The sequence below is a fragment of the Grammomys surdaster genome, unplaced genomic scaffold (genome assembly GCF_004785775.1).
Source record: "Grammomys surdaster isolate TR1022 unplaced genomic scaffold, NIH_TR_1.0 128, whole genome shotgun sequence".
Classification (NCBI taxonomy): domain Eukaryota; kingdom Metazoa; phylum Chordata; class Mammalia; order Rodentia; family Muridae; genus Grammomys; species Grammomys surdaster.
This window is the reverse complement of record NW_021604586.1, coordinates 1,264,105-1,284,318: the sequence shown is the minus strand read 5'-3', so window position 1 is coordinate 1,284,318 and position 20,214 is coordinate 1,264,105. Positions and strand designations below refer to the sequence as shown.

General features: G+C 49.8%; 1 protein-coding gene across 1 annotated transcript in view; it reads right to left on the bottom strand.

Annotated features, from left to right (window-relative positions):
- The window catches only part of Cmip (c-Maf inducing protein), a 203,001-nt gene that overhangs the window by 162,107 nt on the left and 20,680 nt on the right, over positions 1–20,214 (bottom strand). The window lies entirely within an intron of this gene.

The following is a 20,214-nucleotide window of genomic DNA, read 5'->3' as shown; positions in this document are numbered from 1 at the left end:
ATGGAAACCATTAATGGGCCCTGATCTGAGTCCCCAGCACTAGGGTGGGGACTCACAAGAATGATAAAGACATATCTGAAATTAAACTTGACCTGGGCTACAAGGGGTGGGGTGACTCCAACACCCCACAAAACTAACCCTTTTTTCCTTTACTCAGGAATCTCTTCAGAGAGCCAGGAGGTAACTGGCGTGGAAGCTTCTGGAATATTCTTCATCCAGGTAGATGAGACTGTTACATTTTTGACCTGGTATCTCCTATTATGTGCTAAATCACTCTCTTTGTTGGGGTTTCTAGTGCTGTGATAAAACACCATGATCAAAACAACTTGGGGGGGGGCTGGAGAGATGGCTCAGCGGTTAAGAGCACTGACTGCTCTTCCAGAGGTCCTGAGTTCAAATCCCAGCAACCACATGGTGGCTCACAACCATCCGTAATGAGATTGGATGCCCTCTTCTGGTGTGTCTGAAGACAGCTACAGTATATTCATAAAATAAATAAATAAATCTTTAAAAAAAAAAAAAAGAAAAAAAAAACAACTTGGGGAGGAAAGGGTTTATTTTATTTGGCTTATGCTTCTACATCATTGTTCACCATTGAAGGAAATCAAGACAGGAACTCAAACAGGGGAGGAACCTGGAGGCAGGAGCTGATGCAGAGGCCATGGAAGAGGACTGTTTACTGGCTTGCTCCTCATGGCTTGCTCTGTGGCTGTCCTTTTGCTACTTTCTAGGTTCTTCTTTCTTCCACTTTTCTTCGCCCCCTTTTTTTGTTCCAACTCCCTAACACTAGATAGGAGAGGAAAAAAAAAAAGGATGGAGGGGAAAGAGAGAGATCCCTGAATAAAGTCAGGGGTCAGAAAGGGGGCAGCATTATTGTTAGACTACTTCCTGCTGATTAGGGGCATCGGGTTCCTTGGGGAAAGTTTGATCTTTGCTTGCAGGATATCTACTTTCTTCTCCTTCTAGCTGTTTCTTCTTTGCATGTGGCTACTTAATAAACAACAACCAACAAAAACCAAAAGCCAGCCAACCCCTGACAACAACCAATAACCACCAACCCCTACCTCTCATTCATATATGTGTGTGTGTGTACACACACACACACACACACACACTCTGAAAAGTTCCCGGAATTCCAAACGCCACACAATTACAGAAGCTATCTGCTGCTAGCAAAACCAGCAATACCCCCAGGTAGAGCACAAGGCAAATCATATAGTCAGTTGCAACGGGGCATTATCCCCACACCTGAGATTAAGATGAAAATGTATATCTGGGTGGTTTTGTTTTGTCTTAAGAAACAAAAAATCCAGAATCCTCACTACATTGCTTGGCCTGCTTTCCTATAGAACCCAGGACCTCCAGCCCAGAGATGACCCCAATCACAATGGGCTGTCCCTGCCCTCATCCATCACTAAGAAAATGTCTGTATGTTTGCCTGAAGCCTGATCTTACGTAGGCATGTTCTCAGTTGAGGTCTGCTCCTCTCTGGTGAATCTCTAGCTTGTGTCAAGTTGACATAAAACCAACCAGGACAATCTTTTTTTTCTTTTGCACACTCATGTTTGTTTGCTTGAAAGATAAAAAAGAAATCATCTAATAAATAAGTCATCTTTCCTAAAATGATCTAAGAGAACCCACCAGTCCATAGGCTACACCTGAAACTGAACCAGGTTAGGCTGGCTCTGGTCAACCCTGGAGTCAACAACAGTCTGAACTGGGTCAGGGACTTGTCCTCCTGAAGTCTGGTTTCCTGCTGGATGTCCCATGTGGAGAGTCAAAGTGGCACGTTCTTGGTATGTGCCACTCACAGAAACATTACCACCATTATACTAACCCCCTGCCTCAGTTTCCCAGTGTGAAACAAATAATTGAATGTCATCTATAGGGGCCATAGGAGCTCACCTCACACTGCATCCAACAGCCAAGGTCCCCATCTCCAGTCCCCACACCAAGTACCAAGCCTGCTGCCAATGAGCGGGAAATCTCATTCCACTCAGCCCTCTGCAGGTCAGGGAGGCAGACAACATGGACACCTATCCCTACTTTGCATGCAGAAGGCCACTAAAGAGAAGGCAACTGCCTCCCTAAGCTGCTTGTAGAGCTTCTACAGCCAAGGGAAAGTATGGGCGGGGCAGCTCCGTAATGCTGACAGGCCAGGGACATCTCTGTGCCAGGACTGTGCTCATGACTCTGGGTCACCTGCAAGGGACAGCTGGGGAAAGCATGCTGCCAGGTAAGAGCCCAGGCCTAGTCCCAGACCCAAGTGTGACTGACTCTACTCTCTATGACAATGACTCTTGGATGTCAACTTGATGAGATTCACAATCACCATGGAAACAAACCTCTGGGCGTGTCCCCAAGGGATTATCTAAATTGCTTATTAATAGAGAAAGGAAGGAAGAACTTTAGCTGATGGCGACACACACCTTTGGTCCCGGCACTTTGGAGCTAGAGGCAAGTGGATCTCTGTGAATTCCAGGCCGAGCATGATCTACAGAGCTAGCTCTAGGACAGCCAGGGCTACACAGGGAAATCCTGTCTCAAAAAGAGAGAGAGAGAGAAAGAGAGAGAGAGAGAGAGAGGGAGGGAGGGAGGGAGGGAGGGAGGGAGGCAGGGAGGGAGAGAGAGAGAGAGAGAGAGAGAGAGAGAGAGAGAGAGAGAGAGAGAGAGAGAGAAAGGCAGACACACCGTAAAAGTGAATGTGAATGGGCTTCCCATCCTGGGCTGAATGTAAAGAAGAAAGCTGGTTGAGCATACACCTCTCTGCTTCCTGACTACGGACGCCATGTGACCGGCCGCCTCATGCCCCTGCCGCTGCAGCTTCCCCACCACAGCTCACTACTTCCTTCAGCCGCTCTTGTCAAGCAAGCATTTTGCCAAAGCAACTAGGACAGTCGCTCATACAACTTCCTACTCGAGTTTCCAAGGAAGATCATGGCAGGCTGTGACTCGGGCTTCCCTTGCCTCCCAATCTTATTTCTTTTTTTTTTTCTTTTCTTTTTTCTTTTCTTTTTTTTTCTGAGACAGGGTCTCTCTGTATAGCCCGGGCTGTCCTGGAACTCACTCTATAGACCAGGCTGGCCTCGAACTCAGAAATCCACCTGCCTCTGCCTCCCAAGTGCTGGGATTAAAGGCATGCGCCACCACTGCCTGACTGCCAATCTTATTTCATTCAAAGTCTCAGCTACACACACACACACACACACACACACACACACACACAGAGTGTCCACTGTTCCAGATCATCCTGTAATCTCTGCTCTGACCCCAGTCATGCTTTCCCCTGTTTTCCTCATCTACATCTGACCAAGTCTGTTGAGGCCAGCCTTTGTTCTGCTTTCTCCTTCCCTCTGGATTCTCCTCCTCTCTCCCCCTCAGCCTCTTCCTTGGACCAAACCCAACAAAGGTGACTATGAGGTGCCACCTCCCTGTCCTGGCCATTTCCACCAAGCCTTCTTTTCTGCTCTTTGCCCCAACAACTGCAGTCAGTAGGAAGGAGGTCCCATCAGCATCTCTGTTGCCAACAGGAGTCCTAGTGACTGAGCCACAGGGACAGAGGGCAGAGGCCACACCAAGACCTAAGAAACTGGTGTCTCGTGTCAACTGTTGACTGACACTAAAAGCAGGAACATTTGCAATGAAAGTGAAGTTGAAGGGGTAAAAGGGAGAGAAAGAGGGGTACTGATGCCGACCAGACTGGACTGGAAGGAGATCAGCACCATCGGTAGCCAGCATCCATCACAGATAGGCTGGCTCCTCTAAGAGGCAGCTCTACCACGTCTGTACCCAAAGCAAAACAAAATAACAACAATAAAAACAACAACAACAAAACAGTCCAGATCCAGGCTCAGCCAGTCTCCCTCCTGGAAACTTCCCAAGTAATCACTGGTCTTCACTGAGAATGAAAAGCAAACAGCATGCAGACATTCACAGAGCACTGTCTGCAGGCATTTGTAAAAAGAAAAGAAAAAAAAAAAAACAGGAAGCAAGGCTTAGCAGGGGACAGCTTCCTAGAGCATGGCCGAAGGGGGCCACAGTATACCCAATCGGGAGGAAAAACAAGCTGGGGGGTCGCAGAGGGGGGGGGTTTTAGGGGGACACTGGGGGGGGGGGGGGGGGCACAGTGAGAAAGAACTGGTATGCTGTGAATGTTCAAAATGACACTAAAACATTAAAATACACATTACAGATGGACAGAGACCCCAAAAAGCACAAAGTCAGTAGAAAGCATCTTCAGCCAGATCCAAGAAGCACAGGAACTCCAACAAGGACGGAGGCCAAATGGCCAGGATCTGCTGCTCGGTTCTAGGCTTTGGGACAGCAAGCAATGCAAGAGACGGGCAGCCAAGAGTTTATCAGAAACCATCCCAGCCTACCGGTCTGACTGTGCGGTGCAGGTTGGCTGTGGTCATGTTAAGGAGAGGGAATTGTAAGTACATAGGTATTTCCTTTTTTGACTCCCTTTAACGTGCCTCTCACACTGTGCTGGCATCAAAATAAAGGGAAGGGAGTTGAGAATTCTCGTGTACAGGGCTTTGGAGCTGACACAGGCCTTTCTCACATGTAAAGCTTACTTGATCCTCATGAAAGAAAGGGAGACAGGGCAGGGAGAGCGGCCCATACTTTTTTCCACCAAGAAGAAAAGTTAGTGGCTCAGGACGCCTCGCAGTCACAAAGCGCCGAGCCCCATCCCAACGACGGCGTCAACTAGGCGTGCTGGCTCAAGTTTGTAACATTGGCACTTTGGCAGGTGGACACAAGAGGATCCGGAGGGACCTCAAGGGTCAGTCTGGGCTCTGTAGACAGTTCAAGGCCAGCCTGGTGTACATGAGACCCTGTTCAAAGATGACCTTAAATTCCTAATCCCACCTGACACGTGGACCTGATGTGGTACAGGTAAGCGCTATCACACTCGGTTTCCGAGATGCTGCGAATTGAGGTCAGAGCATCCTGCACCCTCAGCAGATGCTCTAACCGGCTGCGTCCTCAGCTCTACATTAGTGGCTTTCACTTTGTCTCTGCAGCCGTGGAGGCTGCTTCTCCATTGTAAAGGCCCCTGTGGGGGCTGGGGTACAGACACTACCTCCCCTCCTCCCTGGTCCATTTCAACCCCTGCCCTGGGGGTCCATGAAGATGCTGCCTGCTGAGGGGGCTTCCTGAGCCTGACAGCCTCAGCAGGGCCTCAGGCAGCTTGGTAGCTCCTACTTGTAACAGATGAAAAGCCCCAGGCCTGGAACCAGATGGGCCTTAACTTCATGGTCCGTGACCCTAAACTCCACACCCCCTGATTGAGATTCAGACAGAGTAGAGAGTCCCAGAAATACATACATCATTCTATTATAGATTATATTTATATTATATGTAAAATTCTCCACTCTAGTGAGGCTCCCGTCCCACCGAGACTATCCTACGAGATAAGTAAGAACCCACCGGCAGTTTCACCAAAGCAGGAGGGAAGCAAGGGAAACCGAGACCCACCCCATGGGGAATCGGCATGTCACCTTCACAACAGTCCCAGAAAACCAGCATTGCCCAGCCGTGGTAGGGGCTACCAAGATCCCTGGTCAGGATGAGAGGCAGATTTGCGGTAACCATGGCAACGCCACACTCCCTCTGTGCAGCCTTATTCTGAGTCATTTACATATCTGGCCTCAAGAGCCTCTCCGGATACAAAGGATCCAGGACCACTGTAACAGGCACCAACTCCTCTTCAGAGACTGAAGGACTGATCACACAGGTAGGGTGGAAGGAGAAGAACCTAAACTCAGCCAGATTCCTTCCAGGACCTGAACTCTTGGCAACTACAATCACTGCCTCTCAGCTTCAGTGTGAAGCCAGAACCAACAATCATGATACACTATCTTCCAGTTTATTTCTATATTATCATTTATACCATGAACAGGCCTGAGGGGATGGTTCGGTAGGTAAAGTGCTGGCGGTGTAGGCATGAGAAACTAGGTTCAAATCCCCGGCCCCCATACAAAAAGCTAGGTACAAAATCACACGCCTGGTATCCCAATGCTGAGGAAATAAGAAAGGCTCTCTCACTCAGGCTCACTGGCTAATCTGTCTAGCTGAACTGGGAAGTTCTAGGTTGAGGAAGAGACTCTGTTTGAAACAGTGAGGTACGAAGTGAAAGAGAAAGACATCAGAGGCTGACCTCTGGTACGTGAGAGAGGGCATGCACGCACATGCAAGGTGTGTGTGGGGGGGACGACACAGAGGAGGGAAGAGCAAGAGAGCAATACTCTCGGCTTAGTATGTCAAGGTCGCATGACAAAAAAAATCACATGACCAACAGGGCACCCCCCCCCCAGTGTCTCCTGAACCAAACCGAACCACACACAACAGGCAGTCACAGTATTAATTCCATGCAGGCTGCCAGGTGTTGGTGTTGAGACCATTTCACCATACTGAGGGCTCCAGAGCTAGTCCTAAAGCTCCTCTGAGGACTGCCTTGTGCCAGGCACCAAACCAATCGCTTCCGATGACTCCCTCCTCCGACACTCACATGGACGGAACCCCTTGAAAGTTCGCACATAAATCAAGCTGGGACTCTGAGGAGTGGAGTGGTGTGTTCAATGTCACAGAGCTACAAAGTGTCATCAGAACTCAGCCTGCTATGATCCCAGTTTCCAGACCCGGCTGCTGTGGCTCTGGCATCCTCTTCAGAGAGGAGGAGCTGCCTGGAAACCCGGCAGGACGAGCTGCCCAGCCTGCCCATTCCCGCCAAGCCGGCTCCCTGAGCCCACCACAGGTCCGGAATCCCTCACTTCAAAGTGGTTCACCGGGCAGGGCTGCTTGGTTGAGGCTGAGGCCTTGGGCAGTGCTGTCGCAGGGCAATGCTTGTCCCTGACCACCCAGGTTTGAACTGGGTTTCCCGGGACCTCAGGAATTCTGGTGCCAGTTTGTGGAGGCTGTCTGGCTGAGGCCACCTCGTTTGTAGGAGGTTGCCATTTCTAAGGAAGTTACATCTTAGCTCCCTGACAGTTCAGAGAGGCACTGTGGGGATGAGGGTGGCTAGAGCCAGCCCCTGCCCCCCACTAATCATTAATCACCTATTCCCAGCCATACCAGGGCCCTATCTCAGGACCACAGACCCTGATCCAGCAGGCAGAAAGTTCTCTCTGCCTCAACAAGGACCGGTGTCCAAACGAACCTCACCAAAATCCCTCACTCTGACTGTAGCCTGTCCCCTGACAAGCTCAGGGCCCGGCATCTCTGAACCCCCGGAGTCTGAGGATATGGAATGTGTAATGCCTGGGGTCAGAGCTCACAGATGTGAGCCCAGCTGAGGGAAGATGGCCAAGAACAACTCACTCATTTGCTTCATTTCCAGACTCTGCTGCTGCCGGAGCCGAGCTTCCAAACCAAGTTGGCTTTGGCCGGGACATCTGCAGCTGCGCAGGCCACAAGGCGCATCTGGATTCACTTAGGGAGTTAAACGCCATAAAGTTCTCTTAAGAAATTAGTTCCTGGGGATCCTGTGTCTCTCTGGGGATTGGGCGAGGGGCTGACCTGCTCCAGCCGTACCCCCTTGGGCCAAGGACACCCAGAAACTGTCTGCCTAGGGAAAAGGCACTTTGTGATCTACTTGAAGAATCAGGGTGTCCCATTCAAGATGGCTTGGGAGGATGCCCAGGCAGGGCCATGCACACGGAAGGCACTTCCTAATTGCTGTGAGTGACAGCACCCAGGAACAAATCAATGGCCTCCATTAACTCATCTGCTGAGTGGGGACAAATCACAGAGGGACCTGGCAGAGTGTGTGCACACCTGCATTCTATTTTACTTTGCTAGTGACACCTGGTAACTGCACATAAGAATGACCTGTAATGTGATTGACACATGCATACATTATGTCACAGGCAAATTAAAAAAAAAAAAAAAAAAAAACCTCCCTCAGGCTGGGGAAATGGCTCGCTCAGCAGATACTTGCTACAAAGGCATGGAGGCCCAGAGTTCAAGATCCAGAACTCACATGAAGAAAATACTTTAAAAAAAAAAAAATAGTAAGGCATAGTATTATGCTCTCATAATCCCAGTGCTGGAGAGACAGAGGCTCACTGGCACTGGTGAACCTAGCCCACTTGATGAGCTCTAAACCAGTGAGAGATCCTGTCTCAAAAAAAAAAAAGGGAAGTGGTGAAAGATGGTACATGAAGAACAAGAACAAGAAAGGAGGCTGCCCTTTGGCCTCCTCCACCACACACAGACACACACAGACATATACACAGACACACAAAGACACATATACAGACACACACATACGGGATGTGGGGAGTGTCAGTCTCTTTTTCGATTTTGAAGTCCTCGTATTCCAAATCTCCCAGCTAGCCACCCCAAAGAAACCGCACATCTGAGGAAGAACTGGAACAGAAAGTCTCCCCTCCCCTTCCTCCCTCCCCAGCCCTCTACGCTGGGTTGGTCTGAACACAGGCAACAATCCTAAAGTGATGGCCATGACCGAGACCTTCCCAAGCCCCTCTCAGCCAGCCAGGCACAGAGACAGCCTCCCAGCTCTGAAGGGTAGATCTGGGAGTCACCATCACCAGCCGCGGAAACAAACTCAGAATCAGCAGCTGAGAAACAGCTCCAGGAGGAGGCAAAACCCAGAGAGATTTGTGGAACCCACAGTATGGTCCCACAGATCAGTCACGGATGGGTGAGTCACTAGCCACGCCTCCTGCCTCCAAGTCACCATCCGCTTTGGGGGATAACTGGAGTGAGTATTTCAGGGCCTGGGAAGCAGATCTGTAGCAGGAATTTTCCCAGAATGCACGACATTCTCTGTTCCATCTCTAGCACTACTGAAAGGGTAAAAAAAGTATCACCAATGGTGACATGTGCCTGGAGTTGCAACAATGTGGAAGCTGAGGCAGGAGGATGCTGCATTCAAGTTCAAGGCCAACCTGGGCCATAGAGACCAATTCTGTCTCAAAGAAAAGACAAAACCAAAACCCACCATATTTTAAAATATAAATAAAAAATAAAATAAAAGTTTCAGAAGCTGGAGAGATGGTTCCGTGGTTAAGAGCACTGGCTGGTCCTCCAGAGGACCCAGGTTCAATTCCCAGCAACCACATGGCAGCTCACAACCGTCTGTAACTCCAGTTCCAGGTGATCTGACACCCTCACATAGACATACACACAGGCAAAACACTGATGCATAGAAAATAAAAACAATTCTTTTTTTAAGTCTCTTTCATTCTCTGCAATTTGTCACAGTAAATGTTCCCAACTGGCTAGGTCTAAAGAGAGCCAAATAAACCAGTAATGGACCCACCCATCCCACTCCCCACCAGTCTAGAGGAATGTCTTAGTTAGGGTTTTACTGCTGGGAACAGACACCATGACTAAGGCAACTCTTATAAGGACAACATTTAACTGGGGCTGGCTGACAAGTTCAGAGGTTCAGTCCATCATCATCAAGGTGGGAACATGGCAGCATCCAGACAGGCATGGTGCAGGAGGAGCTGAGAGTTCTACATCTTCATCTGAAGGCTGCTAGCAGAAACCTGGCTTCCAGGCAGCTAGGATGAGGGTCTTACCCACACCCACAGTGACACACCTGCTCCAACAGGGCCATACCTTCTAATAGTGCCACTCCCTGGGCCAACCATATTCAAACCATCACAAGGGACAACAGAAAGCTGGCAACACAGAAATCACCTCAGATCCCAGTTCCCACCCAGGCTTCACCTCACAGGGGCCTACATGGGCTCAAGGAGCTATCCAGCAGCAACTGCTGCACTGCCATTAAAGGGCTGGTGCATTTTGGTGGCCAACACTACCGATGAGCCACTTCCTGAAGCTGAAGTCAATGCATCCCAAACTTAGCCAATAACGGATTGTTTGCACAGTCAGATTAGGCCAACATCCAGTTACCTACCTCCCTTTCTGTTCAGTCACCCTGACTTGACAGGCACAGAACATATTTCATTCGAGCTGGAAGCTAAGAAAGGACATTGATGACCCTCAAAAGGGAAGCTGCTTATTAAACCCCACTGCCAAGTAGCAAGAGGAGAATAGTCAGTGAGTAGCTCAGCCAGAGTGACGTCAGAATATAAGGCAAGATTCTTCATCTCAGGTGAGGCCTAAGCTCCGGGTTTGTCAGCTATGTGGTAATTTTGGCATACAACTTCAAGTGGGGAACTGTTGTTGTTGGAAGCCCCCAAGAAAGTCTGGGGCAGAAAACAAAGAAGTCTTTTGGCTACAAGGAGGAGGGATGTGTGAGAGAAGAGGGTGACGGTAGCGTGTCCTAGGAAAGCCATGAGAACAGCGGACGGGAAACCAAGAGCCACCCTAGAAGGCTGAAGAATGAACTCTGGTGTCTTCTGGTCTTTTCTAGAGACTCTTTCGAACAGAATATCACTAATATTCCCAAGATCCCATCAGGGCTTTTAATCCACAGCCCACAACAGAGCTCTAGAGCCTACCATCACCACCATTCCCACGGTCCAAGAGAGCCTGCTTCCCCCTTACTTTCCAACCAGGGACCCTCTCTCCATCAGGGACAAGATGGAGTTCAACTCACAAGTCAGTCTATGCCAGAGGGAGGGGAGAGATGATGGACAGCTGTAGCAAACATAGCCCAACACTTGGGTCCAAGCCAAGACTTGCTGGGTGTCCCCAAGAAGCCAACACAGGCAACTGCTGCTTCCTGGCTCTCTGAACTGGTCCTGAGGCCAGCCAGCAAAACCAAAGCCAATTTTGCTAGAAGTTGACCAGGAGAAAACTACTGAGGGGTACTGGGTAAAATTAGCCTGTTGGTGAGCCCCAGGCTACCCTGAGATCATGGCAGAAGAAAGTGAACGCCTGGTACTCCTTGTCAACTCACTGACTTGAGGCAGAGGGATGTCCGTTCTGGCTGCCACAAAACTCTATGGCTGGCAGAAGACCCAACACGCAATAGCTGTTCAATAAATATCGACTGGTCGATTTTCCTCGCAATGGCTAAATGTAGAATGGAGATACAGGCAGGGACCAGAATTTGGGATATCATCAGTTTAAAGAGAGACACCTGGGTAGAAAGAAGCATGCCAATGATTCTATCTCCTCTCTTCAAGTTTGCATCACCATCTCCATTCACGGGACAAGCTGGACAAATCCAGAAACCATTTGCAAGCCACTGTGTCCAGTCAACAACAAAAGTCATAGTGACACCCCCCACCCCAGACCAGAGCTGGGGAACTGGATTTGAGGATGATCCCCAGCCTACACATGTGGGGTCTTAAAAGATCCTAGACCACCTGGCCCAAGCACAGCTCACGCACCAAACCTCCAGGCACTCTCCTCTAGGCCCCTCCCATTACATCAGCCTGACATTCCTGGGAAAGGCCAGCGAACTCTTGCCCAGGAATCCAGTTGTTGCTTCTCACCAGCAGAGAAGCCAGAACCCCAGCACAATGAGAAACTGACTGAGGCTCTTCTCCCTCCCCAGCTTGTAAACCTGACGTTTTTCTTAGGGTTGCACCAAAAAAAAAAAAAAAAAAATGCATGGGGAAAGGCCATATCCCAATCCCCTCGTATATGGATTCTGGTTTCACTTCATTAGATTATAATCCCATACTAAGCCATCTGCAGAGCCACCCTATAATCTCACTTATCAAAAGAGAGGAAAAGAGGAAGGCTGGAAATATGGCACAGTAGCTCTTGCAGAGGACTCCAGTTTTGTTCTTTGCAGTCATACTGGGTGGAGTGCCTGAACTTCGGCTTCAGGGTATCTGACCCTCTTTTGGACTCACAGGGCTCCCGTATTCACAACAGTGCATTCGTCTACATATAATTTAAAAATAAGGGCTGGAGAGGTGGTCCAGCAGCTAAGAGCAGTTGCTGCTGTCCCAGAGGACTGAGGTCTGATTCCCAGCATCCACGGCAGGCAGCTCACAAGCACTGATAACTCCAGCTCTGGGGAATCTGCCGCCCTCTTCTGGCCTCCGTGGGCACTGCACAGATGTGGTGCACATACACAGACACGAGCAAAATACCATATATGTACAATAAAAATAAATAAATCGCCAGGCAGTAGTGGTGCACACCTTTAATCCCAGCACTTGGGAGGCAGAGGCAGGTAGATTTCTGAGTTCGAGGCCAGCCTGGTCTACAGAGTGAGTTCCAGGACAGCCAGGGCTACACAGAGAAACTCTGTCTTGAAAAACCAAATAAATAAATAAATAAATAAATAAATAAATAAATAAATAAATTCTTTAAAAAATAAATATTTTATAATAGGGAAATAAGAAAAAAAGATTTAATGGCCCTCTGAGATATAATCTGGTATTTATAACAAACTGTATCTATATAGGTAATGCTGAGACAATTTTGACTCTCCCTTGAGAAGCCTGTATCCATGATGTCGGGTGTATTTTCTTTCTGAGCAAGCTCTCTCTCTCTCCTGACCCCTGTGCTCAAAGTCTAAATATATTAAAATGTCTTCAATAATCTCCAACTACGCCTGTCCTGAAATCCATTTCTGCATCCAAGCCTTAAATCCCAGTTTTGCCTGAGGTGAGATTCCCTAAAAGATAAAGGGAATTCCTCAGACTTCTGGGGGTGACAGTATGAAGCTGCGTCTCTGTCCCCCACCAGTGGCTGGATGGCAGGCTTGCTTGAGGCACTGCCCCCAGCTTACATGTAGCTTTATATACTGCTCTGGGTGGCTGGAGAGTTCATCGTTCTTAAAAAGGGAAATAAAGAACAAGATTTATCAATGCCAATCACACCTCAAAGTGACTCCAGTGTACCCAGAGAGAGAGAAATGAGTCAGGATGTGTGGAGGGAGAGTGGGGGGTGTGGGGTGGGCTCAGTCCTCCCCCCAAGCTCCTCTCACCTCGGCCCACATTCCTGGATCAACCAACCATGCCAACCACGGCAACCCACCCTTGAAGCCGCATGTCCTCCAGAAGGGAGGAGAGTCCTCCTCTTTGAGGTAATCAAAGCTTCCTTAAGTGAAATGCCGTCAGAGAGAGATCCTAAAATGATTCACACCCTGAAGCTGGGCCACCCCTAGAAGCACAATCACCCACTACAGCGCCACCGAAACAGATAGAGACAGCAGCCCTCCCCTCCTCTCCTGAACTGCCTAGAGGCAAGGCAACCTGGTTGGCCTTCTAATACCCAAAAGGGCAGCAGAGGAACTGCTGGTAGGATCAGGGAACAGATAATGGGAAGTCCTAAGAAGGTGCCCAGGTTCCCGTGAGACCCTTCATGGGTAGGCTCAAAAGGCTCTGCCTCAAATCACCCAGTGTCTGCATATGCTAACACAAGACCAGACAGGAGTCTTAGTGATCATGTGGCAAGCCCAGGCCCCTGACTCTGTGGCTGATTCCAAGCAACAGGACTCTGGTCTGGATGTAGGAAGCAACCTCAAAATTCCATGTGGGATCCTCCGGTTACCATCTGGATGGGGATGGAGAAGAGAACAGAGAAAGAGAAGAAAGGAGCAGAGGTGAGGCTGGAATGTATTCTCAGGGTATCCTGATAAAAGCCTGTATCCCAGAGACAGAAGCTGGTGGAGGGTGACCGGGAACTGGGACCACGGTAAGGATGAAGAGGAAAAAGCAGGTGGTCAACCTGGAGCCCATCAGCCTCCACTTTGCCTCAGAGTGGGGACACCCCACCCACTGCTACCCAGAGCTGCTAGATTCAAGAAACAAAGGACACAGGCTTTAAAGAGACTAGGCTCACAAGTGGCACACAAATTCTGGCTTTTTTCATTATTATTCAAAAATAAGAGAAACGCAGAATTTCTTTTAAGGGAACGCCCCCCCATTTTTAAAGCAGCCAACTTAATGAGACTTTTCCAAAAAGAAAAAGAAAAAAAAAAGATACACATCGCAGACTGGACCTAACCAGTGAGTCACTGGCTCACCAAGTCCCTGTCTCACACTGAAGCAGACCAATCCCTCCATAGAACCCCCCCCCAAGTCCTGTGGGACCAAGAATCACCCCACATCAACATCAGCCTCCAAGCCCAGGTCTCCTAAAAGGAAATAAATGTTTCGGTCGCCTAGTACTGATGCCCACACCAAATCGGGGAACCACAAACTCTGAGCCACCACACCCAAGTCGCTAGCTTAATTTCCTAGGAAAGGGGGAAAAAACGATTTCAAAAAGAAGAAAGGAAGGAGCCAGTCAGAGGTGATACGCTCACAAACATGGCTACGGACTTGGGCGGCAGGCTCTCCTGGTTACGGAGGAAAAGCGGCCGCCACTGAAACCAGCCCAGACTCCAAAATTACAGAGCAGCAGAGCCCACACCCCTACCCTGTCTCACCTGTCACTCACGCCTCAGGAATGCAATTACCCCCACAAGAGCATGAGGACAGTCAGTGACCGGATGGCCATGTCTGTCCAGACAGACACATTCAGCTAGACCACAAGCACTCACAGCAGTAGAGCCTAGGCAAGGCAGGCACCGTGGGGCAGGCTGAGGGGATTCAGAAGGCCAGCCATTTCTCTGATCTCAGGTCCTCAGATGCAGAGTGAGCAGTCCAGCAAATCCACCCCCCAACACTGTGTGGTAGAGAGCCTGAGGAAAGACCAAATGACAAGGCTAGGTGATGGGTACAGCTTCTGTCTGTTCCAGTGGCCCGGGTGTCATGCTAAATCCTACCTCTGGGCCTTTGCATCTGCTGTGCCACTGTTGGGGCCATCTTCCTAGATAGATGCTCGAAGGACTGGCCCCTGCATGGATATCACCTGATAAGACCCCGCTTGCTCTTAGCTGATTCTTAGTGCCCAGCACTGGGCCAGCACATACGACCTCTGAGGTGTCCCTGGTGATCCACTCATTAATTTACACAATGTCACTAAGAGAAGGGGCATCTCAGAATACTCAATGACTGGCTACACTCACCACCTGCTAACCCCAACCTACAGTCACCTAAACTGAGTAGGTACCACAGAGAGTGGGGATCTAGGGGGACACTCTGAGGAGTGCTGGGTGCCGGACCTGGGACACTACAGTCTCACCGAACGTTCTAAATCACAGATGAGGAAACTGAAGAACAGAGGACCCAAACCTTAACCAAAGCCACTTTCACATCTTACTAACATGAATGGAGAGAAATACCAATTACAGCCTTGGAAGATGTGAGCGCCCATGTGTGTGATCCGTGAGTAAACATGGTGTATGTGTAAATACCTATCTATATCCACCGTGTGTACAAAGTACATGCCCAGGTTGTGTTAAGTGTGCACATGTGCCCGATCACGTATGTGTTTGCATACATACATACCTGCATCACGCATGAGCGTACATATGTGTATGTAGTTTTGTGCATGTGTATATGCCTATCTATACGTATGCATTAAATGTGTCTGCACAAATATGTATGTGCCAGGTGTACACCATGTGTGTGCACATCTGTATACACCTTTATGTGTTAGTGTGTATACACATGTGTGCAGGGATGTAGATATGCACATGTGCACACACACATGTGAGCGTGTGCTATTACGTGTAAAGAGGCATACACATGTGCACAGAGGTGCACGTCTATGCCAACGACTATGTTCCCTTGGTTACCATCTGAGCTGACTCAGACAATGACTCGGGTCTTGGCAGAACTGACACCCGGAAGTCAGGAACTGTGTTTACTTACAAACCATCAGAACAGACTAGTAAAGGGGCTAAGTCTTTTCTAGCTTGCAAAATTAACATTTTAATCTGTTCCAGCCCACTTTCACCTACAGTGGCAGGCCAACTTCAGAGAAACAGGGTCTGCCTGGCCACCAGGTGGCCTGGTGTCCGTGTACACTCCCGGAAGCCTTCTCTTTTGTCCTTTGTGCTGGTCATGGGAGGAAATATAACACAGTGCGGGTGGGTGGGGCTTCTGAAACCTCCCCAGCTAGGTGCCTGGAACTCAGGCCACCTGGTTACAAGGCTAGGGTGTGTGAGAACCACCCTGAGGCGACTCCGGAGCCGCCCAAGCACCAGAAGTGGAAGTGCAGAGAAAGAGGCCAGAGGGCAGGGGGCCACCTCACTATGGGATACTTTCAGCATCTCTCTTTAGTTCCTTTAAACTGAAACCAAGCGCTCTGCCTGATTGATGTCAAGGCTACAGAGGAAGTGGCCTGACCTTCCACACCCAGTCCCTGCAAAAGCTAACACCCCAGGGCCGGAGAGTTGGCTCAGCCGTTAGGAGCACTTCTGGGCCTTGCATGGGACCCGGGTTTGATTCCTAACACCGACATGGCGGCTCCCCACCTCCTTGAGCACCAGGAAGGTTTGTAGTGAAACACTCAAACACAAAAAAAAAGTGGTGGCGCACGCCTTTAATCCCAGCACTTGGGAGACAGAGGCAGGTGGATTTCTGAGTTCGAGGCCAGCCTGGTCTACAGAGTGAGTTCCAGGACAGCCAGGGCTACACAGAGAAACCCTGTCTCGGGAAAAAAAAAAATCAGTCTTTAAAAATTATTAAAAAAAAAAAAAGAAAAGAAAAACAGCAGCTAACAGCCCCTGTGTTCTGTGTGCTGACCAAATGCCATCCACCATCTACCACTCTCCTGACTTGTCATGTACTTCCTTGACTAGTCAAGAATACCCAGAAGTCCTCTGGCCCTTCTGCTACCTGCAGACTATCATAAAGCCACTCATACAGAGAGACTAACCCCCAGAGCTCTGTCACACAAAGCCTGTGGGTTAGAGCATTATTGGTCCGTCATCCAGGCAGAGTAAATAGTCAAATGCTAAGCAAATAACATACTCAGCTCGACGCCAATTCTCCGTCTGGTGTCAACACCACACAGAAACTGGTAGAGCCTGAACTCGGGACATGGGAGCCCCAGAGCTGGATGCGCCTATTTTGGGAAGCCCTGACCCACCTCTCCCGTTTTTGAGTGTTACTTTTCCCCTGCACTCTTTATTTCTTGGTGCTGTTTCTGGGGCAAACTCTGGGCAAGCATTCTCACTCAGTCCTTTTTAGAAGCCTGTGAGATCCATCCCACAAAAGTCTATTCTGACATACTGCTGAGAAATAATGTCTCAGAGAGGTGAAGTTCCTCAGCAAAAGTCACACAAAAGACGAAAGGCGGAGCCTGGCCTCCCTTCCAGCGTTGGGTGCTCAGCCATGATGCCGGATCACAACTTCTAGCCCAGGCACTTCCGGGTTTCCAGTACCAACCCAGAGTGGAGAGCGAGCGGCCAGCTCTCTGTTGGCCCACTTGTCAGTCACTGGCTTTTCCTAGTTCCCCAGGCCTGGGGCGGACACACCAACGTGAAGAACCTAGTCCTTCCCAGGCCAAACAGGAAAGACATGTCAAGGAAGCAAATCCCAGGCTTCTGCTTCCCTGCTCATATCCAAAGTTCCACAAGCCAGCACACAGGACAGCTCTCAGGCCTGCAGTGTGGCTACTCCACTCAATACCCACTCAATACAGCAGGGCTGTGGGGTGCTAACGCCCCCCCCACCCCAACGCCCAATGTCCCACACCTCCCAGACCTGCCTTCTCTGTCTGGCCTAGCTGCCCTGCTTTGATAGGGAGCCTTCCCTACAGGGACCTTGGTGCTTCCTACAAGCATTCTTCTGACTCATCTTTGTGTTGGAGTCACAGAAGGCTCTAGAACCTACTCTCCACCGCACCCTCCTCCCAGACTCCAATGCCTGTATCCAGCAGGTGCTCCATGGGTGCAAAGTTCAATGCTAAAGCCAGAAAACACACATAGGTAGTCAGGAAGATGAAGTGTAAGTAAGATTTCCCAAGAGGCCCGGAGGGCCTGTCGGTTTACTGTCTTACAGGAGGGCTCCACCCTGGACCTCTGTAGAGAAACCGCAAAGGTTATGCAGATGAGTGTGGTAGGGCTGTGACTAGGGACATAGAGACACAGCCAGGCAGGGAGAAGATGGAGTAGGTGAGAGAGGGTGAGCCCACCTGTTGTGGTTTGGATCTGAAATACCCTCCCCCAAACACACACACACACACACACACACACACACACACACACACACACGGCCTTGTGTTTCCAAATGTTTAGTTCCCAGCTCAAGCACTAGTTGGGGGAAGCCATAGGACATTCCAGACATAAGGCCTTCAGTCAGAAGTAGGTCACTGGAGCTCTTGAGTGATATAACCCAGTGTTGTAACTCACCTCCTCTGCTTCCTGGTGGCCTGCCATACATAGCCCCCACAATGAGCTCCTACTGCCACACACAAGGCCGGTCCACCAAGCCTTCTCTGCTGAGGTGAGCTAAAGAGCCCCTGACTATGAGCCCAGATAGCCTTCTCGTCCCTTAAGCTGTTTCTGTTGGGTGTTTTGTCACAGTGAAGACAAAGAGACTAACAAAACAGCCTCACACTTTATTCTGAGAGAGCCTCGCCAACACCTGGGCAAGGGCGACAAGGGGCCCACCCACTGCATCCCAGCCCTGTGATGACAACTTTGACATCTCAAGATGCAAAGGACTGCAGCATCCTCTCCTACACCGAGTATCTCCCGGGACCTCCAATTAGAGAAAAGGGCACAGCAGTCAGCTGGCGGAGAGGGCAGACTAAATCTTTCCTTCCCGGATCTTAACTGCACGGGTGCTCATGACACTGATGGTGGACACTCCAATCCTCCCATCTCCCCCAAAAGAGGGAGACTTAGGTTGTCCTCCCTCTGCCAAGGTTGCTCTGCATTGAGCCCAGATCTAGAGTACATGGCTTCCTTCACCAGCCACCCTGATTCATCAAGCACCTCACTGGTGGTCCAGAGAGGCCAGAGTGCTCACACAGCCACAAAACGGCCCTGCCTGGGTCCCGAGGTGATCATCAAGCCCACACTGTCACCACACTCCGCAGCCCCATCTGGCACACAGAGACAAATGAACAGAGACCTCTCAAAGGCTGCAGTTCAACTGGTAAAGGCCTTGCCTGGCATGTATGGAGCCCTGTACTCCGTCTCCAACATGACAGAAATTTGGACTCTGGAAAGTCCAGCACTCAGTGTGGGGAGATGTGAGGGGGAGGGGGCTGTAGAGGCAGGAAGGTCATAAGTTCTCCTTGGCTATACAGTGAGTTCAAGGCCAACCTGAAGCTATATAAGACTGCCTTTAAAAGTAAAATAAAACAGAACGAAACCTCTCAGAGCCCCAAAAGACTCCAGAACCCTGCCATGCCAGGCTCTGCGTATGTCAAATGGTGATTTTGCCCTTCTGTCTAATGCCTGGCATGTCCTGTTCATTTCAGCCCTCTATCCAGAAGATCTGGCCCAAAATGAGGCCGAGAAAGAGGAAAAGGCCTGGCCAGCCACCACAAACCCCAGCTGAGCTTTCCTAATGGAAGAACAACAGCCTCTTTCAAAGAGGGGCCCTTTTGTTCTGGTTCCCAAGGAGGAGACAGACTCTAATCCAGGGACAGCATGGCTGCACAGCTTCAGTTCAGCCAAGATATCCTGGGGAAAAGACACTGCCCTCCCAAACCTACTCCATGAACCTGAGGAACACCATGCCACTGGTGTGGAGCTGGGTGACATAAGAGTAAAACCATTCACTCTATGTCAAGGCCCGATGACAATGCCATCCACCCCGCAGAGAACAGGGAACACAAGGCCAAGCTGAGGTTGACATGAATGAGTTCTCAGCCAGGCTTCCCAGTGACCCAGAAAGCGAACGCAGGCAATATACACCACAAAGACAAGCCAGCCCAGGCTTCCCAAGAGCAGTGCTCATAAATCGGAGAAGTCCTTTAATCAACAATTAAAAGAAAAATCAAGAGTAGCAGAGGAGGCTAGCTCTGTCAGAAAAACTCTCACGAAAGGGCCTGAGTACGACCCTGAGAATCCAAGAGAACACCCCCCTACAGGCTCACACACACACACATAAACCAATACTGAATTTAATGTGGTTTGAAAGGGACACCCGATACATGCTACATGGTAAGAAGCCTGGAAACATCATGCTATGTAGCATACACAGGATAGGATGGATTCTGTTAGTCTCCTGGTCTGACCCAGGTACCTATAAACCAACGGCTCCAAGAGCAACACGGCTCCGAGAGCAGCGTTCTCAAGGTAAGCAGTAGTGAGGCTGGGGCATGTTTAGTACGTGTGGTGCTGAAGAGGATAAAAGATGTGTGGGAGGTGGAGACAAGCTATAGCACACTGAAGAGGGAGAAACAGCACAGCAGACCACACCCCCGACCCTGACGGCAGCTCACGCCCTCCCCTGAACACTTACGGCTTTGATCAGCACTCTGGCGTGTGTACGTCACCACCATGAAAAGCAA